The sequence below is a fragment of the Ovis aries genome, chromosome 26, assembly GCF_016772045.2.
Source record: "Ovis aries strain OAR_USU_Benz2616 breed Rambouillet chromosome 26, ARS-UI_Ramb_v3.0, whole genome shotgun sequence".
NCBI classification, from domain to species: Eukaryota; Metazoa; Chordata; class Mammalia; order Artiodactyla; family Bovidae; genus Ovis; species Ovis aries.
The window spans coordinates 40,388,072-40,405,346 of NC_056079.1; the positions used below are offsets into that span (position 1 = coordinate 40,388,072).

The 17,275-nt window shown below is 46.8% G+C and overlaps 1 protein-coding gene across 1 annotated transcript in view; it reads right to left on the reverse strand.

The window, feature by feature from the left end:
• Positions 1–16,809, reverse strand: part of RARB (retinoic acid receptor beta) — an 869,358-nt gene extending 852,549 nt beyond the window's left edge. The window contains exon 1 of the mRNA XM_042241494.2: positions 16,747–16,809. The gene's annotated coding sequence lies outside the window, so the exon portion shown is untranslated. The remainder of the gene's footprint in view (positions 1–16,746) is intronic.
• Between the last annotated feature and the right edge of the window lie 466 nt (positions 16,810–17,275).

Here is a 17,275-nt window from a genome sequence, read left to right on the forward strand (position 1 = left end):
CCGTCAGCTCCCCAGTCCCCTTGTCGCAACCATGCCCTGTGCCAGCCTATTGATCAGCAACTTGGAAATTTAACACCAATAGAGCAGAGTTGAGACGCAGGCCAGCCGGTCGCAGATGTGCAAAAGTATGATGCCGGTACGCTGGACCGAGCACATTCCTATGTCCCCGCTGAACCAGAAAGACAATCACGGAAAGAAAACTGCTCCCCAAGCACCACGGACACACCGCCTCTGCCAGGCAGGGCACGGGAAGAAGCGAGCGCTCTCTCCCACCGTGGTGCCAGCTGCACAAAGCTGACAGGCTCCCCCAAGCTCCACACACTTCCAGGCACAGCAGCCTCGGGCAAGGCCCTGCTCCTGGCACGCCCCGTGTGCGCCTTGGGCAGTGACCTCCCGTGCAGGGATCGCTCTCCAGGCCCCTGGAGGGCTGCTGTGAGTCCGCGGAACTCATGGGCAAGTCGGCCTGCTGGCCGCTCAGTTTCACTCTGGACGAGCAGGGTGACGGGCTGTAGCCTTTACCCCCAAGCTCAGCTCAGCTGTCCATCCCCCCAACACCACCCCAGCAAGCAGCAGAGACACGGAAGAGACCCCCACAATGCAGAGCACAGGGAACCGACAAGGTCGGGGGAGGACCCACAGCACCCTTCAAACTGGACGCGCATCAACGGTCACCTGGCTCAGAGGCAGCTTCTGGCTGCGCGGCTCTGGGGTGGGGCCCAGGACTCTGCATTTCTCACCAGCTCCCAGGAGAGGCTGCTGCCGCCCACTGAGGACCCGACCTGGAGGAGCGCAAGGCTTACCTGGTCTTCAGGCTCATCTGACAGGAGCGGGCTACTGTGTGGGCAGATAGGGGGGACACATTTTATTTAAATCTGAGCACCCATCAGAAGTGAGTGCATGGAGCTCACTCTACACGATGAGTCTGTAATGTGCCAGTTACTTGGCCCACGTAAATTTAACACATCCTTGTGGGCAGGTGCCCAAGTGAGAACGCCTAAACCCAGAGTAATAGTCACCTGTCTGCGGCCCACAGAGAGTTAGTAGTAAGGGTAAGGTGGGAAATGAAGTCTTGACATCTTTTAAAATCTACCTTTCACCAAATACCAACTCCCCAAAACTGACCCCTCATCCATTTAGGCTGATCTCTGTCTGGAAATAGATTGTTCGAAGTCCACAGAGTTTGAAACGGAATTGCCTTTCAGGTGACCCTTGAAACCTAGTAAAACACGTGGCCCTCTGCTCGCCAGCACTGCCCACCTAATCCATCTCTGTTTTTAAACCACGACTATCATTGAAACCTTGAGGTGGGTGTTCAAGAACACCACCACCACACTGGTAGATTTCCTCCGTCTGGAAACAACCTGACCGCAACGAACAGGTATCAGTACCTGGAAGGTGATGGATTTCTTGTCCTGTCAGAGCAAAATGATAACAATAAAGGCCAAGGGTGAAATTCCTTCCAGCATAAAAGGAAATACCGTGAGGACTGTTTACCAGGCCCCCTTTGGCACGGCCCAGCGGTCTCTAGAGAACGAACACAGGAGGATTGCTATGGCAGCCCAGGCAAGTATTCAAAATATATTGGGTTTCCCGCTTCAAGAATTATGTTTATTGTTTTCCCTAATCAATTTTGCCTCACAAAATAAAGAGTGATAGATCACTCTTAAATTCTTGGAAGAAAGGAATGTCAGAAACCTTACAAATCAAGTATGTGTTAAAGCAAATGGGCACAGTGCGGCTTCCTAACTGGAGGGAGGATGTATAGCCCTCTGTTTAGGCTCTCCGGAGACCGTGACCTCAGAAAGCACCCATGATTTCTCAAGAGAACTATTACTTAACAAAATCTCCACAATGGCCAAGAATAAGAGCCTGCCAAAGAATATAAATAGAAAAGGATTTAATATAGATCCCATAGTCGGGAGATTATTAGCCAAGGGAGTCTGGTGCTAATAAGATCACTCTCAACTCCCAAATCTCATTCCTCACAAAACAATATTCATATTGCTAACTCTTCTAGGGAGAGACGACAGTCCTCTATAATCTGCAGCCCAACTGGCATTTCTTCTGCTATAAGGGAAATAATTCAAAATGATAAAATAATTCCACTTTGAAGTGGTTCTTAATATGCTGATCTAACTATAGCTTTGAATTTATAATGGAATAATTTCTGTGTTTTATATATAAGTATAATGAATCTCTGATAAGAACTAAAAATGAAAATGGCCTGCATTATTTCCCATCATAAGCTTATTTCCATAACTGTAGTCAGTCTTGGGAAGTTTTCAATCTTTTCCCTCCCGACTTCATTCTATGACTTTCAGGAATGTTCCCCAATAGAAAATCGAACCAACAAAAATGGAAAACTCTTAATGCATCATTAGGCCTTTGGAGCACGAAAATAGACAACATCAATTAAAAACAAGAGTCCAGGGATATATTTTCTGTCTCCTGATTATTAAAACTCAAAAAAGCCATTTTTCAATAAGCTCCTTCACGTTTAATTGTAGTACGTCTATATAATAACAGAAAAGGCAATGGATAGAAAGCTAAAAAAATGTGCATTAATAAATAAAAGTTAAATAATTTCTAAAATGTCAATATTTCAATTGTTTCTAAACCCATTGCAATCCATTATCATTAATAGCTATAAAATTCCTATTTATAATTATAAAATGTCTGCTAATGATCTCACTGAGAGTAAATTATTTTATTAGTTATTCTCCATTATATTATAAAAGATTATTAGTAATAGAACCATGTAATTAACTTGCCTGCTGTTGGTCTGATTTTTCTACTCATCTAAAAAGTGAGTATGCAATAGCATTCAATTTTGATTTAAGGGGTTACTATAAATTTAACTTGTTTTCTTTGAAATCTAGTTCTAAGCTTGACCTTACTAAAATACTTTATGGTATTTCACAAGTCATCAAAACTGAAACACACCTTCCAGAATATCTTTAAGGAAGGATTCTCTCTGACTCCCAGTAGCAGTTTTAGAAGGTTACGGTAACCCTGACCGAGGCAACAGCTCTGACCAATCACAAGCTCATGGCCATGTGCTTTGGCATCTAGGGCTACGGCAGGTAAATTTCTTTCTTTTTTTTTTATAATTGTATTTTAAATCTTATGTAATATTTTTAGAAAGATGACCGTAGGTAGGAAAACTGAGGAAATATCCATGGAATTACTCCACTGAATATATAACTCAAAGTTCAAGAAAGCAAATAGACAGACATTTGGTTTTGTTTTTCATCTTTGAGAGCATCTCCTAGATACTAACCTCCAGCAAAAACACCGTAACATATTTCATTCCAAGTGTCTTCCTAGAATCTGCCCCAGTGCTCTCCAAAATACTTTGCGAGAATTTGAATCGCCATGCGTATCACAAGGCATTACAATGTTTATCTTCAGAGCTAGAGCCCAGTTCCCCCGGGGTCAGGCACTGTGTCATTGGTTTTTGTGTTTTGATTTTATCCTGGACACCTAGTGTACCTGAAACAGGTTAGATGCTCAATAAATATTCATTAAGTGATTCAGTAGTGACTAGTGACTGGGTGTCACCTTCACATTTGTGCTTCAAGTCATTTTCAAGTTTTGCTTTTCTCTTACTCATGCCAGACCAAAGAAAACAGCCCAGCAGGTGTACTAGAAAACGGCAACCATTTGGATTCCTAAGCCATAAATGGTATTTATATATGTTGCCTCCAGCAATCCCTTCAAGCCCACCGTGAGTGAGATATCTTAATTTTCTATTTCATACAAAAGGCTCAGATAGTGTGTGTCTTTACCACGTTCCTATGGAGAGGCTGGTGTATCGTAAAAGCAGTGTGTGGATCCAGGTCCTTGGGCACAAATTTGAAAATGCTGCCATGAAACCACAGCAATATTCCATGCTGGGAATTTCTGGGAAAGAAGAAACCCTCAACTAAGCCAGCAACAGTCTCAGAAGAGATGAAGCTTCCACCCAGGGTCTGAATTCTACCTATACCACCCCTTCATGTCCTCACTGCTTCATTTAGCAAGGGGCAGATAAACCCTGGCCCCATATGGGCAGTTACACCTTTCAGTTCAGTTCAGTTTAGTCGCTCAGTCGTGTCCGACTCTTTGCAACCCCATGGACAGCAGCACGTCAGGCCTCCCTGTCCATCACCAACTCCCAAACTCATGTCCATCGAGTCGGTGATGCCATCCAGCCATCTCATCCTCTGTCATCCCCTTCTCCTCCTGCCCCCAATCCCTCCCAGCATCAGAGCGAAGAGTTATATCTTTGGTCATTTTTAAATCCACAGCATGAGAATTGATAGTGGTTGATAAAATCCTGGGTGTTCCAATCTAGAATCATGTAAGAAGAACCCAGATGCTTTAAGCCCATCAGTCCACTTAATCTTCACAACCACCTCTGAGTTAGGTGTTAATGATCCTGTTCTACAGCTGAGAAAACAGTCTCAGAGAAGTGAAATAACCTTGCCAATGGTCACACAACTGGCGGGCGATAGAGCCTTAAGTCAAAGCTCTATTGTTTGACTCACAGCTGTTCTGCCAACTATCCCACCATCCTTTTACCCGTTTCCACCCAACAGGAGGCAATTATTGGAAACCTTATGAACCTCAAGCTCAGCCAGTAGAAGGGGATTTCAGTGCCTTCTCACGCACTTCGTTCTAAGATAAACTGTCCCTTTAAATCGGTGTCTGTAAAGAACATTCACCCAATTTCTGAAAACAAAAGTCATTTTCTGCAAATTGGGACCCACGTTTGGGTTATCCAAACTGTTCTTCACATTCTTTCAAATTCAGTGTATAATTCACTACACTTTTCCCTGGTCCCTTTTGCTTGCGGAAACCTGAGGAGTATCACCCAAGAAAAAGTGGCATTCTAAACACTTCTGTAAGGTTAAACCCTCAGGAAACAGCATTAGAGTTTTACTTCCTTCATTTTACAAATGAAACAAAAATGGGTAACCAAGGCTCACGCTCGCATCTGGAAGCCAAAGGCAAACATTTCTTGGTTCTACTGGAGTAGCTGACAACTTTGCCCACACCAACTCTGAAAGTATTTTGTATCACATTAAAAACCTTTTCTTACTCAAACATGCACCTTACTCACTGTGAATAAAACTATACATTGCGAACTGGCAGCCAGAAAGCCAAGTTTAGGCACCCAATATGTTAGTTTTGCTGTTATTATTTTAATTTTGATTTAGTTGGCATTGGGAAAAAAAAAAAAAAAAAAGGAACTCTGGAGATTTTACACAGATTTCCAGACTCCCGGAAAAATTCAGATTTCAAAGCCATCATTTCAAGTCTCACATTTGTCATTAAGAGGCTGAAATTGCTCCAGAGCACAGCAAGTGCCTGGAGCTGAGCGGCCACCTCTGAGTTCTCAGCCACGAGTCCTGCTGAGCCCCTTCTGATCCAGGTGTATTCCACCACAGGACAAAAGTGTTTCCTTTATTTACTTAAGCTTGCTTTTCAGAGTTCATGTTTCAATACTAAAAAAGCAAGGTTTGTTTTGTTGTTTGAACACCAAGGGTGCCTTTAATCTGCAGTGGTTTGAGTACAAGATTTACTAAAAGAACACCACTTCCTCCTTCGCCAAAGGAGTATAGGTTTCAAATCCACCTACTTGTCAGGTCATCTGGTCTGTCTCAGTTGACAAGGATATTCCCAAGATGGACAAAATTTTAGGCCCCCATATTGTCCGCTCTCTGATAGCTCTCCTGTGAATGTGTTGCCTTACTAGGGAAAAGGAACTTTGCAGAAATTTAGATTACTGTATTACACAGGGAACTATATTCAATTTCTTGTAATAACCTATAATGGAAAAGTGAAAGTGTTAGTTGCTCAGTCGTGTCCAACTCTGTGTGACCCCATGGACAGTAGCCCACCAGGCTCCTCTGTCCCTGGAATTCTACAGGCAAGAATACTGGAGCAGGTTGCCATTCTCTTCTCCAGGGGATAGTCCCAACCCAGGGACTGAACCCGGGTCTTCCCCATTGCAGGCAGATTCTTTACCATCTGAGTTTCCAGGGAAGCCCAAGAATACTGGAGTGGGTAGCCTATCCCTTCTCCCAGGGATCTTCCCAACCCAGGGGTTGAACCCAGGTCTCCTGCATCGTAGGCAGATTCTTTATGGTCTGGGCAATGAGGGAAGCCACAATGGGAAAGAATCTGAAAAATAACATCTATCTATCTATATATCCATGTATAACAGAATCACTGTTATACTCTGGAACGAACACAGCATTGTAAACTAACTAAAGTTCAGTTTTCAAAACCTGAAAAGGAAAAAAAGATTACTCATCAGCTGACCTTAAAATAGTGAGACTATCCTGGATTACCTGGGTGGGCCCAGTCTCAGGAGCTCTTACGGAGCAGGCCACCTTCTCTGGCAGGAAGGAGGAGCTGCGTGGGCAAAGGACAGCAGAGAGGTTTGATGAATGAGGAGGACTGAGCTCACTGGTGCTGGTTTGGAAGGTGGAAGGGTCCACGGGCCAAGAAATGCCTCTGGAAGTTGAGGACAATCCCCAGCTGACAGCCAATGAGGAGGGGAGGACCTCAGTTCCACAACCATATGGAACCGAATCCTCCCATCAGTGTCAGTGAGTCTGGAAGCAAATTCTTTCCCAGAACTTCCAGATAAATCTCAGGCTGGCCATCCCTTGATTCTGGCCTTGGGAGAAACCCTGAGCAGAGTATCCAGCCAAGTCTGCCTGGACTCACCTACAGAAGCTATGAGATAATAAATGTGTAAGGAGATCAGCCCTGGGATTTCTTTGGAAGGAATAATGCTAAAGCTGAAGCTCCAGTACTTTGGCCACCTCATGCGAAGAGTTGACTTGTTGGAAAAGACTCTGATGCTGGGAGGGATTGGGGGTAGGAGGAGAAGGGGACGACAGAGGATGAGATGGCTGGATGGCATCACGGACTCGATGGACGTGAGTCTGAGTGAACTCCGGGAGTTGGTGATGGACAGGGAGGCCTGGCGTGCAGCGATTCATGGGGTCGCAAAGAGTTGGACACGACTAAGCGACTGAACTGAACTGAACTGAATGTTTTAAGCCACTAAGTTCGTGTCACCTTATTAAAGGCGGTGATTGAAAATGAATCCAGGCCCCACGGTCACCTGTGACCCCACCTGGTCGTATCAGAAATGCTCTGAATGCTTCATCCATAGCAATCATCATTTCTTTGATGCTAATTGTTCACTCTGTCATTAATTATGTATGTTTCTAAGCCAATCCTATTGATTCAGAACCTGTATTTGTGTTCTATCACTGCCATGATGAATTAACACCAACAAGAAAATAAAGGGGCTAAAGTGGTGCTGAGAAAATTAAGTAATGAAAAATCACACGGAAATTGAACCTCTTTCAATTTAAATTTTTCAGAATGATCTCTTTTAACTATAATGTATTGATGTGTGAAGGCAAGAAAAAGCTCTTTACTCCATGTTTGACTTCTTTATTAAATTATTTTTCAAAAGAATACTACAATTGCCATTGTACCCATGAAACACTGGCTACAGTTTTAAAATTAAGTGCAGAGTTGATTCACAGAAACCACCACTCCAGGACCTTCTTTTGTCAAACTCTTTGTTTTTCAAATAATACTTGTACAGTAAGTCTTAATAGAGAGAAGGCAATGACACCCCACTCCAGTACTCTTGCCTGGAAAATCCCATGGACAGAGGAGCCTGGTAGGCTGCAGTCCATGGGGTCACTAAGGGTCAGACACGACTGAGCGACTTCACTTTCACTTTTCACTTTCATGCACTGGAGAAGGAAATGGCAACCCACTCCAGTGTTCTTGCCTAGAGAACCCCAGGGATGGGGGAGCCTGGTGGGCTGCCATCTATGGGGTTGCACAGAGTCAGACACAACTGAAGTGACTTAGCAGTAGCAGCAGGTCTTAATAACTAGTGGGAAAATCTTAAGGAAGACAAGGCAATACAGTCAGACTGTATGAGACTATTTAAACTGTACTCATCTTTGCATTCAGTATGATTTTCAGCACAGGAGAGAGGGGGACAGAGTTTAAAACCAGAAAGGTATTGGGATCCACAATTAAACTTCTCCTCTCACGCCTCCAAGCTGGAGTTTTCTTCATAGGATGGACTATTCCCTGACATTATCATTTTGTCTACTGAGTTGTAATATATTTCTCCTAATAGATGTCAGCCACAAGAAGCCAGTGACTGCTCATTCACGGAAGGACAGACACCCTTTAGACTGGTGCCTGGTACACAGCCAGTTCTCAGTAAATACTTGCCAGATGAATGAAAAAATTGATCATGCAAACTCTTGATTACCAACCAGCAGTTCTGACAGTGCTGAAGAAGACTCGTGGGAGTCCTTTGGACAGCAAGGAGATCAAACCAATCCATCCTAAAGGAAATCAGTTCTGAATATTCATTTGAAGGACAAATGCTGAAGCTCCAATACTTTGGCCATGTGGTGCAAAGAACCAACTCATTGGGAAAGCCCCTGATGCTGGGAAAGACTGAAGGCAGGAGGAGCAGGGGACGACAGAGGATGAGATCGTTGGATGGCATCACCGATTCAATGGACATGAATTTGAGTAAGCTCCGGGAGTTGGTGAGGACAGGGAAGCCTGGCGTGCTGCCGTCCATGGGGTCGCAGAGTCAGACACAATGGAGCGACTGAACAAGAAGTTCTAACAGCCACCTTTTCCTCCCTTCCTCCACTCACTAAGTTGTCCCCACGCCTTTTGTGTCTAACGTTATCTTTGCTACTGTCACCACGGAAACAGCAAGTCTCTTCTTTATTTGTCCAAAAGACATTATTGAGCACCTTCGATATCCCCTGTTCCCTCAAAAATCATTCATTTATTCAATAAGGAGGCCAGTGGATGAGGCCACAGGATAACCAAGGGCAGCGCACGCACACAGAGCCTCCTAGGCCCCTGCAAGGTCTTGGGTTTTCAGTAAGAGTGAGAAGTTGGACGGTGTGAGCAACCCCTCACTAAGTGTCTTATTCTGATTACAGGAAGTCCCCTGCATAGGAACCTCCAAGTTGGGAACTTTCAAAGACATGAAGGCACGTGCCGTCGGCATCAGGCACGCGTGAGCCTGCAGCCTGCCCTCCATCTCCGGTTGCTGCTGGTCCTTCAGCGCTACTGTCTCCCACCTCCCCTTCCTCCTGCCGTATCTCTTCCTGCCTGTCCGCTCGATGCCAGCCCCGGGACGCCAGCTGTGGTACTCTACTACTCTACCTTTCAAGGTGCTCCACTGTAAGATTTAAAATGTTTCATTTTTTTGTGTTTGTTTTTCATGCACGTATTACTTATGGAAAAGTCTTATAAACCTATTACAGCGCAGTACTATATAGCTGATGATGTTAGTTGGTACCTTTGTCAGACTTACTAACAAACTGGATTTACAAACGCACTATCAGAATGGAACATGATTGTATGTACGGGGCTCAGCGTAACATCTGAATAAGGCCTGTCTTACGAGGCCAAGGGCTTCCCTGGTGGCTCAGCTGGTAAAGAATCCGCCTGCAATGCGGGAGACCTGGGTTCGATCCCTGGGTTGGGAAGATACCCTGGAGAAGGGAATGGCAACCCACTCCAGTATTCTGGCCTAGAGAATTCTATGGACTGTATAGTCCATGGGGTCGCAGAGTCGGACATGACTGAGCGACTTTCCCTTATGAGGCAAAAGTAGAAACAAGGTCATCAGTCAGGGAACTCTAGAAAGACTCCTGTGTTTTGACTGCCCACTTCCTCAGATACTTCAAACTAGGCTCTGGAACGGACTCTATCAGAGCACAAGGCTCATCTTGGAAGTCCTTATGAGGCACTGACTGCCCACTGCTGCCTCCTTCATGCTCAGCCCTCCTCTCACACAGCAGTCACGGCCTCCCAGGCGCTGACTCTGCAAAGGATCAGAGAGATCACCTCCGCTTGTGGAAGGGCAGGTGGGGGGGGGGGGGTCCCATCACACTGGTTCCTTGGACAAGGCTCACTTCACCACACAAGGCCACGGTGCTCCCTCTCTGCTCAAACCCAGTCTTTGTACCATTCATTGTCACTGAAGACAAACTATAGCATGTCTTTTTCAAAAGTTAAAAAGTGCATTGATTTAGAGAGGCTGACGATCAAGAAGGCCCTCAAGTCCCTCGAGGCTTTCCCAAAGCTGTGAGGCTTGGCTTAGTCCCACAGGAAAGCCCCTCTAGTTTTCAGGCTTCCCAGGAGCCACACCAGAGAGAGAGGACCATGATGAGCAGCCCTCACTAGGCTTTCCTGTAAGGCTCTCGCCCTAAGCTGGACCCAGTTGACCTCTTCTACAAGCTGAGCCCACAGGTCAAAATGAATGCCATTCTCTGCCCCCCACCCCACCCCTGCCCCCCATTATTTCTCTGAAGTGTTACTAGAGCAGATACTGCGGCTTCAGGGCATTCCTGCAGCCCGTCATCAGTAGGACGTCATCAGAGACACAGAATATGAGTGTCTCGGCAGGATGGAAGGGCACCACAGCTAAGAAGAGATGAGCTGCCCCTCCCGAACTTTGAGTCCTGCAACCTCTCCTCAGGCAATTAGCCGCGCTTGGGCTGTTTCCTCCCCTCTAATATGGGCTCACTGGGAGTGAAGAAAAACTAACACACGTATCAAGCATTTAGCGCAGACTCTGTCACACAGCGAGGACTCCATACGTATTAGTTATCACCATTTAAACCATTATTCAAGTTGTCATCATTACTGCGAAGATGGACGCAAACAGTGCCTGAGCTCTAGAAGCAGGGAGGGCCCCGTTATGTCACCTGGTGGCAAAGACTCCTTCTTGGAAAAAGGTCATTTTACAGCATGGCAGTATGGGTCCATTTCTTCCACTTCTTCTATGCTTCTTAGCTGATACAGGGAAAACTGAGGCAAGAATTATAAGGTTCTTGAAACAAGCTCCAAGTGATGGATGCAAAGACCAGCAAACAAAAGGCAGGAGCTGAGCCGTAGATTCAGTCCTACGACGGTGGTTAACAACTGGGCAAAAGCGCCCGCAGACATCTCCATTTTGCTTTTGCTTATACTCCCTGGTGGCTCAGGTGGTAAAGAATCTGCCTGTAATGTAGGAGACCTGGGTTTGATCCCTGGGTCGAGAAGATCTGCTGGAGCAGGAAATGGCAACCCACTCCAGTACTCTTGCCTGGAGAATTCCATAAACAGAGAAGCCTGGTGGGCACAGTCCATGAGGTTGCAAAGAGTCAGACACAACTGAGCGACTATGCACACACACGAAAGATGAAGGAAGACAGTAAGAATAACGAGGGACAGAAGAAAGGGAAAAGGCGCTGATGCTGAAAGCCCAGCTTCTCTGTGCACTGGGGCTGGATTGAATGTTGGAGATCAAGTTTTGGGTGAAGGAGAAAAGGCTAGCCTTATTACTCTGCCAGGCAAAGGAGGACAGAGCAGGGTCATGTCCTTAGAGACATGTGTCCCAGCTTAGGGAAGATACTCAGACGTCTTATAGTCATGGTTCAAAGAGGACACCATCAGCTCGGTGACATTCTTCTGATGGGTTGGTGCTAAGCAGCAGTCAGCACCATTGACTTTCAGGTCCGACTGGTCTGAAATCTACATGCCTGTGGGCAGCACACCATCATTGATCATTAACTTCTCCCACCTGGACGGGATTTCAGTATCTGCAAAACAACTCAAAGATACTGCTGTGTGTGTCCTGTGGGGAAACAGGACCCTGTTCCAAGGCTGCATGACTGTCTCTTGACTGTTCCTCCCTTGTCTCTGCATCCCCCTCCCTCCCCTAATTAACAACTGCTCAAATCTGCCCATTGGAACTCAGGGAGGGTCATGGAGGCTGAATGAAGGCTGTTTACTGTGATCAAAGAGATGGGGGACAAAGAGAGGCCTTGTGCCCAGGAGCCCCACGGGGCCCTGCTCGGTATCAAAAGGAAAGGAATAAGAGAAGCTGTAGAAACAAAAAGGAAGCCCCGAAGAAAGCAGAGAAAGGAACTAAGCAGTGGAAGAGCAGGAAGAGGAAGAAAGAACAGGACAGGGAGACAGGAGGATCACTGAGAGGCTGGGCCTACCGCCTCTGTCACCCAAGGGAAAGGCTGGGACCAGACCAGCAGACTCCAGGGGACACTCACAGTGGAACCAGCTCTCGCGTCTCTGTGCCTCTTTTGTGAATGAAAATGCCTCTGTCTTTAGAAAAGTGAAGCTCAGACTATTCTTGATCTTTGCATTCCAATTACGTCACCAAGACTTGTTTACACGGTTACATGGACTTCATTGCTACCTCCTGGAAGTTAAACCTTGTTAACTCTCAAATTTGATGACTGCAAAGTAATGTGGACTCAAGGATGCTCATGTGGCTAAGAATGCAACTTCCCAACTGAAAGAGGGGGCAGCTAGAGAGACAATGGCTTGGGTGTTGGCCCCAGCAGTCCACTTACTCCAGTTATTTTGCTTTCGGTTTCTAGCATTTGTCAAAAATTCTGTATGTCAACATTTACAGGCTCGATACTCATTCTCCTAATTATGTTCCTATATTAGCCTTTGTATTCTGTCAGCCATGAGAAAAAACAGACCATTCAAAAGGATGACTACTTGAACTTTCTTTAGTTGTGGAACTTCATTCGGGTATGGGATGGAGACACAAGAACGGGGCCCAGGATGCAGCCACAGGTTGGAAAAATGATCCAACCTGCATTTAGAGACAAAGCAGGAAGAGCCAGCTGAGAAACAGGAAAAGTCTAACGAGGAAAATTGGAGATGGACAGTGTCACAGAAGCCACTAAAATCACTGATGCCAAGAGAAAACAGCCTATGAATTAAAAGGGACCAGTCAACTCTTTCAGATGCGCCAGGAAGTTGAAGAAGTATGCGGCTCCCTGGATCTGGCCACACAGAGGTCACTGCTAATCTCAACAGATGTTGTTTCCAGAGGTGGTGGGGGCAAAAGCCATGTGGGTGTGGGGTGAACAACATGGAGAGAGGGTGTGCAGACTTGGCATCGCTAGAAGCATGGCGGCAGCTGGGGCGGAGAAATGGCGTGAGAGACGCCGAGAAGCACAGGCTCCCGGGCTGTTTTCTGTTTTTAAGACGGAAAACATTAAAATACGTTGACATGTCATCTTCAGGACTCTGTGATTCAGAGATGTATTATTTCCCCGCCTTGACCAGATAAGAAAACTGATGCTCAGAAAGGTTAAAATTGGATCAAGGTCTCACAGCCAGTAAGAGGCAGAACTGAAAGTTGAACCCAATCTGTCTTATTCCAAAGTCCTAGACAAACTTCCACGGATGACATTTTATTACATTTATTGCATAACTGTCTTCCTCACCTTCTAAGTACAGGGACTGAATCCAAGTCATCTTTGAATTCCTAGCACCAAGCACAGTATCTCATAGCTAATAATGGGTACTTAGTAAATATGTCACAGCAGTGAATAAATTAACCAGAAGTCAGATTTAAGCCTTTAAAACAAAGAAAAATAGAGAACTTCCATATAGAACAATGACATAAGAAACAATACAAATACAGAGAAATTGGCCAGTGTTTCAAATATTTGGAATATAAAAGTGATAACAGGAATAGTGACTTTCTTCAAGGATGAGCATAATAATTAAACCTGTATTGAAAATGTACTTTGTTCACACAGTTGCATTTCCCAAATTTGTAACCAGCAAAACTATAAGAATACACCCTGATCTTATACAATCACCAGTCTCCACTATAATGAACAGCTTGCTTGTCACTTATTCTTTCTTCCCCTCTGCACTTAAAATACATACAAGGTTCCTATTTCCATACAGAATCCATTCTCAGGTAATACTGATTTCATTGTGCCGTTCCACATGAGACTAATGTATTTGTATAGGAAGGAAAAGGTGCATTCAATCATCATGATGATATTTTGTGTGCTGGCAAGAATAAATGGATTTTTTAAGACATTGATGGGATCAACTGATTTCCCCAACCACACACGTTCTGCTCAGCTGTTCGGCTGGCATGTTTACTTCACAGCCCTCTTAATACAGTTATTAGTTGTTCCCTTTGCCATATGAATAAGACAATTTTAGCAAAGATCCTAAGGTTAAAATAATTAGTAGTTCTAAAATCTGTGACTTCTGATGTTTGTCTTAAAATGTTATTAACTTAAAATTCTGCTGAAAGGATTTTGTTTTGAGCTTCCTCCAAAAAAACTCTTCCTTCATTTCAGAAAATTTATCCTTTGAAAGTTTGAAAAGAAGAAAAAAAAGATTTTTAGGTTAACAAAAATTGCTTCATGATGTAAGATAGAATACTTCGATTTGGTTTGTTAAGATTAGCTAGGAAAGAAGTTTAGGATTTGCCCATAGACTAATTACATATATAGTTAAAAAGTACTTGAACCAAGTTAAATAAATTAAGGATGCCTAAAGTAGGCTAAATTTGCTCTGATTATTTCCAGAAGGTTTCTAATCCCACAAAGTTTTTAAAAAAATCTTTTTCGTGCTTAATGTAAGAATTACCTACCATTCCCTCCCCTCCCCTCCCTCCCGGTCTATCTAAAAGCATCAAGTATTTTTTTTTCCTAAAAGGGATATACTATACAATTTAGCTATTCATTTATGCAAATGATGGTAAACAGAATTATAAAGACAGATAATAAACAGCAAATGAGGTTATTTTGTTTCACGCTTTATGTTGTCAGAGTTCTGAGCATGGTTTAGTGTTTTCTATTCATGACTTTATATTACCAAATTACTCCCTGATGGTGTCTCAGATGTGCTTTTGTCTGCAAATGAGAAGGAATAAAATACCAGGACATTAACGTTAAATTACAATCGTTAATGGCGTAAATACGAAAATAATTACTGCATCATACCATCAATTGTTATGTGTTCATTACTGAAGTTCTTGTAAAGCCTTCATTTTCTTGTTACAATTATTTTTTCCTTTATTTTTGTCTGGCTATTTTATAGTCCTGACAGTACTTTAGCAACATTCAGCAGTTACACAAGCCATTTAATCCTGCTCAAAGCTTCATTTAAACTTAATTTTAGCTGCATTTTATTTGTGTATATATGCCTTTTACTTCTTTCTGACAGTGAAAAGGTACTTCTGCAGTAGGTACTGGAAAGACTTGTCAAAGGCGATTATCTAAAACAAGCAATAAACTTGGGAGGTCTCAGACTCACTTGAACACCGGTCGCTGAAATACCTTTATTAATCAAAGTTACTGCGTCCCCATCCTCTAAAATTTTAGTTCAGCAGCCCGCCCCGCTTCTCTCCTTAAAATGAACCTATTTTACAGCTAATCACGCGAGGTGGTTTTAAACGTCTGCTCTCCATCCCCCTGAGGGGTTCTGTCTCCTCCGCCCTACCTCACCTTTTCTCCGCACCTCATCCCTCTGCTACCAATGCTGTCTCTCTAGCTGGCAGGAAAGGGGACCCAAACACACACTCACACGTTCACACACTCACACAGACACAACCCTCCCCCCAGGCGCCTCGCCCTTGGAGGGTCGTCCGAGTGCACTCTTTGTCTGCTCCACTCCGTGACCGTCACCTCGGCTGTCACCCGCCAGCCTCAGGCGAGGAGTGGCAGGAAAACTCGCACCGGGGTCTGGAGCTGGAAGGGGGACGAGGGGCGCAGGGCGGGAGGGAGGAGGGTCCGAGGGCGGTCCAGCATCCCTGGCCGCTGCACGTGCGCGCGCGCGGTGGAGCCCACACACACACGCACAGACACGCGCGCGCGCGCGCGAGCACACACCCCCAAGAAGTCTTCTGTCACCTGTTCGCTTTCCAAACCAGCTCTAGCACCGGGTAAAACTTACCCGTTTCTCGTCTCCACCCCCACCTCTGGGAGTTCCAGTCTGAGGAGGCATCCTTACAATATTCCAAACTATGTTCAAAAAGAAAAGTGTACATTGGGTACTATATTATATATATATATATATATATATATATATATATATATATGTATTTATACCTCAGTCTTCCTCTCTTGTTCGCCCTTTCTGCAGTCACACCAGCCTTGCCTTGCCCCTGAGCGCACACCACAAGCCTCCCACCTCCGCCGGCAGTCCAGGCTTAGAGCCTCTGCCCTTCACTCGGGACGAGTCTCTTCAACCAGGACCTCAGTCTCCAGAGACCCTCTGCGCGGCGCCAAGCCCCAAGCACTGTCTCCACCTCGTGCCGTGTGCAGCCGGGCGCTCCCGGCTCCAGAGCACTAGCCGAACCTCCAAACTTTTTCTCGCCTTCCCTCCGGCCTCAAATCACGCGCATCCGGGGGGAGGCGGGGGTGTCTAACGCCCGTGATCCCAGAGCCCAGGGGACCCGCGAAAACCGCCGGCCGCGGTGTCGAGGTGACCAGCCCTAGGGACCCTGCCAGACCCGGCAGGGACGAGAAGGGAGCCAGCAGGTGCAACTTGCCAGCGGAGCCCGGGTTCACGCCCTGGGGGACCGGGGGTCCGGCCTGGTGAGAACAAAGCTGGAGTCTGGGGAGACTGTCGGACGGGAGGCGACGAGACAATAGCAATACGGGGAACTTAGAGTAGGACCGCTGGGTAAAGTTGTCTCCGAGTCCGGACGTCTCGGGCTGGCCGCAGGCCCCGAGCCCCCCGCCCCGCCCCGGCGCGAAACAAGCAAACCCCCGGCTCCGCCGCGAGTCCCTGGATGCTCCGCAAACGCCCTGGGGGCCCAGACCCAGTCTGCGGGCCGGACGCTCCGGGGCTGAGCACTGCCGGGCAGCAAGACCCGCCAACGCGCTCTCCCGGCTTTACCTGTCGGCGGGCTGCCCGGGAGCCCGCGGCGCGCCACCCGCCGGCCGTGCCCTCGGCCCTTGCAGCCGCCGCGGAGCGCAGACAGCGCGAGCCCCGCGCGCCGCGCCCCGCCCCCGGCACCAGGCACCGCCCCGACCACGCCCCCGACCCCGCCCCGGGCGCCAGACCACCCCCCACCCGCGACCCTGACCCCGACCCCCCTGGGCGCCAGGCCCCGCCCCCCCACGCCCGGACTCCAGGCCCCACCCCGACCCCGACCCCAGTCCCCGGGCACCAGGCCCCACCCCCGATCACGGCCAGGGCGCCAGGCCCCGCCCCGGCTCTGGCCCCGCCTCTCCACGCCGGCGACCCCAGCGCTGAGCCAAGCGAGCCCAGCGCAGGTTTGCACGCGAGCAGTTGCGACCCCTGCGGCTGCTCTCCTCTGGCTTCAGAGCCTGCTGCCTCCACCGCCGCGTGGCCGCTGCTGCTGCTGCTGCTGCTGCTGCATGCCTTAGGCCAGGACGCCTGGAATTGTCAAGGGATACCCCCG